Raw genomic sequence first — 8,790 nt, 5'->3', positions numbered from 1 at the left:
CTCATGAACTATGTGGATAAGAGGAAGTTATTCAGCCTCTCTGGGCCTTTGTTTCCCACTATATCAAATGGGGATAATAGTGTCTTTTAGGGCTCTAAGGATCTAAACCATAGAAATAAACCTAAGTTTCCATACCTCTTATTGAAAAAAAAATGACTCAAGGAATGTATTTGGTGTGGTTCTAAAGAAACTCAAGTTTATATGGTAGATACAAAAATCATCTGGGGAAACCTGGGGGAAGCACAGATTCAGCCAGTCTTTCTTCAGAGCAGCCATTACTGAGATTCAGTGAACATGCCTGACTGACTCCCTATGAAGAGAAATATGTTATATGTATTAAGATATTGAGAGCATTGAAGACAGTAAGTGATTTAAGTTATGGCCCTAAGTTAAAGACACAACAGAAGCCACTCCAACTTTGCAGGTACTTCTTTGTACCTGAGTGGCTTGACACAAGAGCAAGTTCATGTGACTTCCTCAAGAGTGACTGGCCAAGAGTTTTTAATTGAATGATTCTTTCCAACAGGGCTGAAGAGGCCAGACCAGATGGTGTGATGATATCTCTAAGGTGTTAGTGCAGTGCCCAGCATGTAGAAAACGTTCAAAAACTGCACCTATGATTATGTCTTGTTAATGTAAGGGCTTTAAGGAGTCCGTGGATGCTCTTCTGAAGTTGCATGCTGGTGTTTATGCATTGTATGCATTTTTCTAAGGGTTGAGCACATATTTACTCAGATTCTTACATGATTCATAATTATTAACTATGTAGAAATATTTTAGCTTCTGTCTCAGATATCGAATCAACCCAGAGATTCTGTTCATCTTTAAATATGTTTCAGGACTGGTATTAAATCCATGAAACTACACTTCAGTTTCAAAGCAAATAAAGGTCAGACACATGTCTGTGATAAATCGTTGTGAAAATCTAGAAACAGGCGTGGGACGGAAGAAATGTTCAGGGTGAAGACATGTTATAACTCCTAGCTTTGGGTCCAGCTAATGTGCACCTCCTCGTGGACTCATCAAGACACCCATTTAATGTTCTTTGGACTCAATAAGTTCAAGTTCTTTCCTTCATTGATGATCCTTGGAGTTACCCCTGCTGGTAATGGCCGATGGTTATATGCCAAGACTTACGCCTTTTTTGGTGCCCTACAATGTCATACATCTTTGCTTTGGGACATTGTATAATGACTCTAGGATGAGGATCCTTCCTTATCTTTGATAGCTCAAATTATATATAGTTCATCTATTGGTGGCCACTCCCACCCTGCCAGATGGCCTCATTTTTTCAGAAAAATATGTATCTGGTACTTCCTGCTACAGTATTATTTCTGAATGGTGATATTTATTTCTTACATAGGTTAAATATTTAAAAAAAATAAGTCAGTTAACTTTGGAATTATATTTTCTACTTTGCTGAGCACAGGCTTCGCCAAACCATCTGACTGGTCGGGTTTTTGAACAGCATTGCATTCCGGGAGTTTTGTTTTTCACTCTTTTTTTTTTTTTTTCATTTTTTCACCTTTCAGTAGTAATTTTGTGACATGATACATTTGCTGGCACCTTGGCTAACTATGTTCATGCATTCCTTTACACCTTCTAAAACTGTAAATGTAATCCAAAGCACAGCTGACAGAGGGAGTCCAGGAAGTGGGATACTGCAAATCAGAGGTGTGGTAGGGGAGATGAGTGTGCACCACAGATAACTGTACTTGATTAGCTAGATTTAAATAGTGTCGGATGAATTTGCCAGGTGAAAATAAAAATTGTCAGTTCAGTTTAATTTCATGGTGAATCAAACAAGGAAATTAGATTCTGCTACTCTGTCAGTTTGACATCCACAGCAAGTAACAATTAGAGATGATGAGAGAACTTATATTTACTTTGAAACCCTTGATTCTCTGATAGGCATGTAACTTTTATTTACCTTTGCATTGCAGAAAAATGTGGCATAACAGTAGCATGGGTAGAGGTTGCTAGAACATGCAGATTATAGGCTGAAGAGGCGGAAGGGGCAGGTGGAGAGGCCGGAGCTCACTTTCATCGTGTGGCATATTCAGATTGAGAAGGATGCTGGAGAGGGAGAGCCCCTGTGCTGTTAGGTCAGACGAGTTTAGAGCTGAAATGCAGGTAATAACACAGTGGTCACACCTCTTGCTTCAGCAGACAAGATTACGTTAGAGCAAGTCGAGGCTGGAAGGCGAGGAGTGAAGGTGACTCTGACTTGTGCTGTGGCAGCCAGGGCATTCACGTTAATTTTCATTTTCTTCCTAAGTCCAAGACCAAAGCATCAAGCAACTTGGAGGCCTCTGATTTAAACACAAATGCATTTCCAGACATTCTCCCTTGTCAGTCCTACTACAAAAAAAGTGGAATTTCAATTCCAAACAAGAGTTCAAAGAGCTCAGAAAATTCAGTAGAACCAAAGCATGAAACGATCACATGGGAAGTTGCTTCCTTGATTTGCAGCCAAAGTTCTTGGCGAGAGGTAGGTCTCAACAGCATCAAGAAATCATTTTGTACCTGAATCTGCTTCCAAAGGAAGAGTTTCAGAGTTGACTGACTACCTTTGGAGAGCTAAGACAGCACTGGAAGATGTAAACAGAATGAGAGGCAAAATATAGTTGATTCAAAAAAAGTGATAGAGATGACTACCTTTGGAGAGCTAAGACAGCACTGGAAGATGTAAACAGAATGAGAGGCAAAATATAGTTGATTCAAAAAAAGTGATAGAGACCAAGATATTCTCATCTTTGATTAATGTATAGATAGTTATTTTTAAAAGATCACACATCTTGAGGGTATAAGGGTCACAAGAAGGCCTGGATAAGTTGATTAACACCTTTGTCCAAAACTTTTCATGAATCTGGACATTCTTAGATCTCAGTCCATAAAAGGCTTTCTCCCTCTCTCTCTCTCTCTGTCTCTCTCTTACTGTCTCTCTAGTTGGTTAAAGAGGAACACAATTCCTACTCCAATTGGTCATTAATTTTCTAGCAAAAACAGTATGTCAGCATTCTGTACAGATTTCTTACAAGTGCCTCTTCCCACATTAACCTCAGAAAATTTTTAAATGATAATAACCAATGCATATTAAGATGCTGGTAGAATAGTCAGTGATGAAAAGAACGAATACTTTTGGTTTTTAATATTTTGGAACTGGGAGACCCGCTTGGGAGGTTTAACAACTGTAAACGAAAATCCTGAATCAGGAGAATTTGATAGCTACGTGGAACATATCTTTATAGTTACTGGTGGTTTTGAATTCATTTCTTTAATCTAGCATGATCAAAGTTAGGCTGGAAAGGAGAAGGAAAAAAGAATCCTGCATAATTTGTAGGTGATGATTTCAACTGCTAATCAAATAGGACATACGAGGTAGTATCCTTGTTATTTCGTAACGTGATAATTCATGGAAGTTGAAAGCTGGAGAAAGGAAAACGGATGAATTATTTCTTATCTATTTCCCACCTTTCTTGGCGTGAATTTAAAACCAGAAATGGGAGCCGTGGACATTGTCTCTGCTGTATAAATTTCTCAATTAATTTGATTAGTGCTTATACCAGAATGCTAGTACAAATGGAGCACCCTCATTCTAGGGTACTTGTTACATATAAATTCCGAAAGCATCTATTTAAAACCTTCTTCAACACTTTAAAAATGAGGTGCAATAATGATAAACAACTTGAACTAGAAATGGATTAGCAGCAGCAGCTCGACAGCCTTACATAAATCCTCACATTTCTACATCTTGTCTTTTATTGGGAGGCTAATTGGTACTTGAGTGTATCATCTGAATTACACAAGCAAGATAAATATTTATAAGTGAGAGACTGTGTGATATGTGAGAGATCCAGAAGGGCAGCCCCTTACCTGATCTTATTAGTCATTGTATTCCTGACCCTCTAAACAGCTACTACCTACCCGGATAAAGTGTAAGGTTATTGATCTCTACTTCTTTTCTTCGCTTTTCCTTTTCACTTCATTTCATTTTACTTTTCTTTTCTGCCAGAGTTTCTTTAGGGCAGTTAAATCTTTAGCTGACCATAACCTGCAGTTCTATTTTATTGACAGCAAATACTTGAGACTGCAATTTAATATATATTCTTTAGTTAATGTTTTTGAGGGGTCCCTAAAGGAACATACAGGCAGAAGGCTGTATGAGCTGTGCCTTTAAAGAGTTACTCACTATCAGATGCCAGAGGGCATTTACCTTGGAGGCTCCCTGCCCCACCTTGAAATCCTCTGTGACGATCTATTGGCAAAATATGGTATAAATTGGATCTCTCCGTGGTTGATTAAAAAATTGCAAATTATGATTCCGACCTTCCCTAAAATAAATACATTTCACTGCTAGCATATATTAATTGCCAATTGGAACATTCTTTAGCTCGACCATAACACAATGCCATGGTTCATTACCTGCAGATTCTCCATTCAGCGAGCCACTGGTTATATGCAGGTATACCAAATGACTTCATAAACACAGGAGCACATACTGTTAAGCAGTGATTAATTCCTACAAGACCATGTGATGCCCTGTAATTCTTTAATGTTGCCAAAGTGATCTATAGCATGAGTGCATACTTTGGCTAGCTCAGCAAATGCCCCAGGGAAGCATCAGGAACATCTCTCCTTGCAGGCATTTTGTGGGGATTTTATTCACCTTGGAAAAGGACCTACAACTTGCACAGAAAAGATGCTTTCAGAAACTTGCACGTGCAGGTGCAATTGCTCCGGGGGAATAAAAGGACATTTTTTTTCCTGTTAAAGATATAGTGTTCTTTTATGGTGTTCACATGATCACCACACCCAACAAAAGGAAGTGGCCCAGCTACCCTTTCTCTGTTTCTCTGGCACCACTGCTGGGAGAGATACTTTTTCATATATTTTGAAATTCTTTATTCATTATACAAAAAGGTTCTTCTAAGGATACACATCAGTAGCCAGTTCCATCAACAACAGAGCATGAACAGAATGCATTTAGAAACCAGTGAGGTTACAACAGCAATCAACATTTTTCAGTGATGCACTCCAATTTTAAATGAGAATTCTGGTGACTCTGTGATGTCAGACAGCGTATCTTGATTAAAACATTTCTTTATTGAATTTTTTATGAGCCCATTATTGGAGTCCCTGGGTACAGATAAACATATTTCAGGACAATGCCATCCAGCAGAGAGGTGCAACTGGGTTTGGAGTCATAAAAGAGGAAACATTAAACCCAATGGCCTGGGAGTGTGCAATGCCCTAAACAGCAGTGACCCAGACTTTCCCTCCGGCCCAAGCCACTGTGTGAGATAAATTAGGGGCTTAGAAAGGAATGTGAATAACTGTGGGCACTGAAGCCGTAGTTAGTGCTGGGAGCATCTTATTTCTAAACACCATTTAATAGTTGATGTGAGCAAATATATAATAATGGATATAGAAACGGTGGGCTCTGTCAAGCACTGGATTAGAGACAGACATCCCAGGTTCCAGTACTGATTTGGACATTTACACTCTGCTGGATTTTGACAAATCAGTTGAAATATCTCAGCTTCGGATGGCTCATTGTGGATGAAGAGGTAACAACATCTACTGTGCTTGGGCACATGTCACAAGGTCAAAGGAGGGGAAAAAAATTATCTGGAAAACCTTCTTAAAGCCTGAAAGTGCTTAAGAAAGAGAAATAATCATTGTTTATTTGATGATGAAAACTTCAATAGAGGCCTTCGAAATCTTCAAAAAGAAAAGTTGAAATCTGTGAAATGGGCTCTTTCCCAGCTAAGCCATTTGTTTCAAGGCCTGGCTGCCCTTTTACTTTACTTCAACCAATTCTGAAGTGTAAGGGGGTTGAAATTCCCCCAAAGGTACGCTCGGCTGCTAAGTAGGGTGCTTGCTGGGCCCAGGAGTCGTGGCTCAGTGGTGAGAGCGGAGGCTGTCCTTGCTGCTTCTCTAGGCTCTAACTTGAAAAAGTTGCTCACAGTGAGCATCATTGTAAATGAAGGGGTCCATGCAGTTCGTGTTTTATTGAAGAGGGAATTGTAACTTCCATCACTTGTCTGGTTTATTGAGATGATCTACGTGGTTTTAAAGATGTAGGGCCACTAAAGCCAAATAATTCATTTGAATTTTGAAGGTATCTCAGCTGTTTTATTTTAGAATAGCTCCTGTTTCTGGGTGGTGTGTGTGTGTGTGTGTGTGTGTGTGTGTGTGTGTGTGTGCGCGCGTGCTTTCTGGTTTAGATGGAAATGAGTTAATTCTGGGACAAGACTACATAAATGATCCCAAGTAATGAGAAATCCTAAAGATAAAATAGATGGTTTGCTCGAGTCATCAACTGTTCAGGAATATGTACTTATTTGGTTTTAACTCTTCAGCATTCAAGGGCAAGATTCTCAAAGGCTAGAAGCCATCTCAGATCATAAAATATTGTTTTAAAATCACCACAGTTTCTAAAGTGGTTGTTAAAGTTAATGGAAATTGCTACTGATGTGTTTTGTAGTTCTTTATTAAGGCATGGTAGCTAAGACACGGAACTTTTATATATACAGAAAGAAGCACACACACATAAACGAGTATATAAAATTGTTTTCTGAAGTGAATTCTAACTGGAGGAGATTATAGTCTAGCTGAAAACAATCTTATTGGCACTCAATCTTTTCCCACTTTGAAAGATTAAAAGGCTATCTTGGGTTGATTTGAAAGAAGAAAATTCATACGCACATATTACACATCCTTATTATTGAATCAGCAGGCGTTGTAGACATTTATTTCAATTCACAACCTAAATCATACAATAAATGGGAAAGTTTGCTTTCATTGTATAAATTGAGCTAACTGATACATTGATTCTCAGGAAGATTTTTTTTCTGAGTTTTATTAAAGACGACACCAAACTTTTAGTTAACACTTAACTGTAGTCCTGGCTAGATGGTAGACACTAGTACTGAAAGTTGAAGGAAATGCTGGTCTACAGTGGGAGAAGGAAACTGCTGTGCAATTACCCAGATGAGGGACCAGAACTTGGAAAGAAGTGAGCTGAAGCATTAATGTGGAGATCATCCCACAGGCTCTGGAAGGACCAGGTGATGCTTGGTAAGATGCATCGCAGTGATTCTGAGGTCTGTCATTAAGATAGAAAAATGAAAAAGAAAGAATGGGTGAAAATAAAACAAAGTGTAGCTAGCCAAGCAAGGAACTGAAAGCAGCTTGACTTGAAAATATTTAGGATATTGAGTGCATGATGAATCTTGGGTCTTTAAGCACAGGTAGTTATAATGTTAAGGTGCTTATCAGTTTTTTAAATGTTTTCATTTCTGATTTTTACTTCCATTCTTGACTCCTCTCAAATCAGGCAGATAAAGCGTTGTTGTTGTTGTTGTTGTTTTGTGTCCATGAAGCTTTGCAATAATGTACTGAAATAGCACAAATTTTTCTCAAACTGAAGATGTTTGGTGATTTAATTTATTTGGGACAAGGGGCCTTGGCTGTGTTGGGTTGTCTAGGCTGTTTGAAAATAAACTTCATAAGCCATCCTTTCTTAGTTGTGTTAATATATGGTTAAGATAAGTATCTTGAAATCCTTAAATACTGACAATTCACTCATTGCTACATTAGGTTCAGAAGCACCCTCTGTGTTACTTGCTTTGCCCCAAATACTTACAGGATCTCGGACTCAAATGCGCTGAGAAGAACCCTTGGCCTCTTTAGGATAAGGCCTAGAGGTATCACTGGCCTAGTTCGTACCTCCTTTTCTCTGGGCTCTAACTTGGTGGCTGCTTGGCATTCTATGGGTACAGTCGTCTCCTCTTAAGATGGAGAATTTCCCTGGCTTATTTACCTTATTTGGCTGCATTAGATGATAGATAGATAAATAAACAGGTAGATAGATAGATAGGAAATAGGTAGATGGGCAAATATGTAAGTAGGTAGGTAAGTAGGTAGCTAGCTAGTTAGCTAGCTAGCTAGACAGATGATAGAGTACACTATCATTTGGTAGAATATAGCATATAATACAGTAGAAGGAAAGACATAGTTTACCCAGTTCAGTTCCACAAATCCCTTTGTTTGCCCCCTAAACCTCCAATCCCCATTAAGTTGACTTAACTGTATGGTTTTAAATACTCCACTGGGTCCTTAATCCAAAAGAGAGCTAATCTTTGTCCATCTAGATACAGGTTCTCTGATGGAGACTGTTCTTAGGGGGACTTAGAGTTTTAAAGGTCCTTGGTAGTGTCCTAGTGCCTCATGGCCAAATGGCCAAATGGCCATTGCTTACTCAGTTCTAGAGTCTCCAGTTTTTCTGTCATACATTTCTTGATACCACTCTAATGACAAATGACCAAGCCTTTGGGAAGCATTTTTAAAATCCCAATTAAAAATCTAGCATTACACTATTATCCTATAAGATTGAGAATGAGGGAGAGGGGGAAGATGTGCTGTTGCCAAGCAGCAAAGATTTTTCATTGTACCTCCTTCGGAATGTAGTAATTCAAACAGCATTCTGGTATATAAGGTCTACAAAACAATGATACAGGGAGTCATTGATGCTAGTCATAAAGTATCAAATTACTTTCAATGCATTAGGCTGTTTTGCGTTGAAAAACCTTTTTTTGGTATATTATTGTACGTTTTTCTTACATGGCCGGGTGCCTTTGAGTACTGAATGTTTTGAAATAACACGAAGATTCAGGGAAGTTTGCCCTTTTTTCCTACAGGAAATGGTAGAACAGAAATCCATTTTCACTAATTGTATTTGTCATACAACTTTAGAATTTACCCAGAATTGTTTTCTTTAAAATG

General features: G+C 38.6%; 1 long non-coding RNA gene across 1 annotated transcript; it reads right to left on the bottom strand.

The window, feature by feature from the left end:
• Positions 1 to 6,863: 6,863 nt before the first annotated feature.
• LOC140695859 (uncharacterized) lies at positions 6,864 to 8,414 on the bottom strand. The gene is made up of 3 exons (XR_012071689.1): positions 8,096 to 8,414; positions 7,652 to 7,837; positions 6,864 to 7,111 (listed from the first exon to the last, which is right to left on the bottom strand). It is a non-coding gene; the product is annotated as an uncharacterized lncRNA (long non-coding RNA).
• Positions 8,415 to 8,790: the final 376 nt, after the last annotated feature.

This window comes from Vicugna pacos, chromosome 4 (assembly GCF_048564905.1).
Source record: "Vicugna pacos chromosome 4, VicPac4, whole genome shotgun sequence".
In the NCBI taxonomy this organism is placed as follows: Eukaryota; Metazoa; Chordata; class Mammalia; order Artiodactyla; family Camelidae; genus Vicugna; species Vicugna pacos.
The sequence above is the reverse complement of the archived record's forward strand: the minus strand, read 5'-3'. Positions and strand labels throughout refer to the sequence as shown.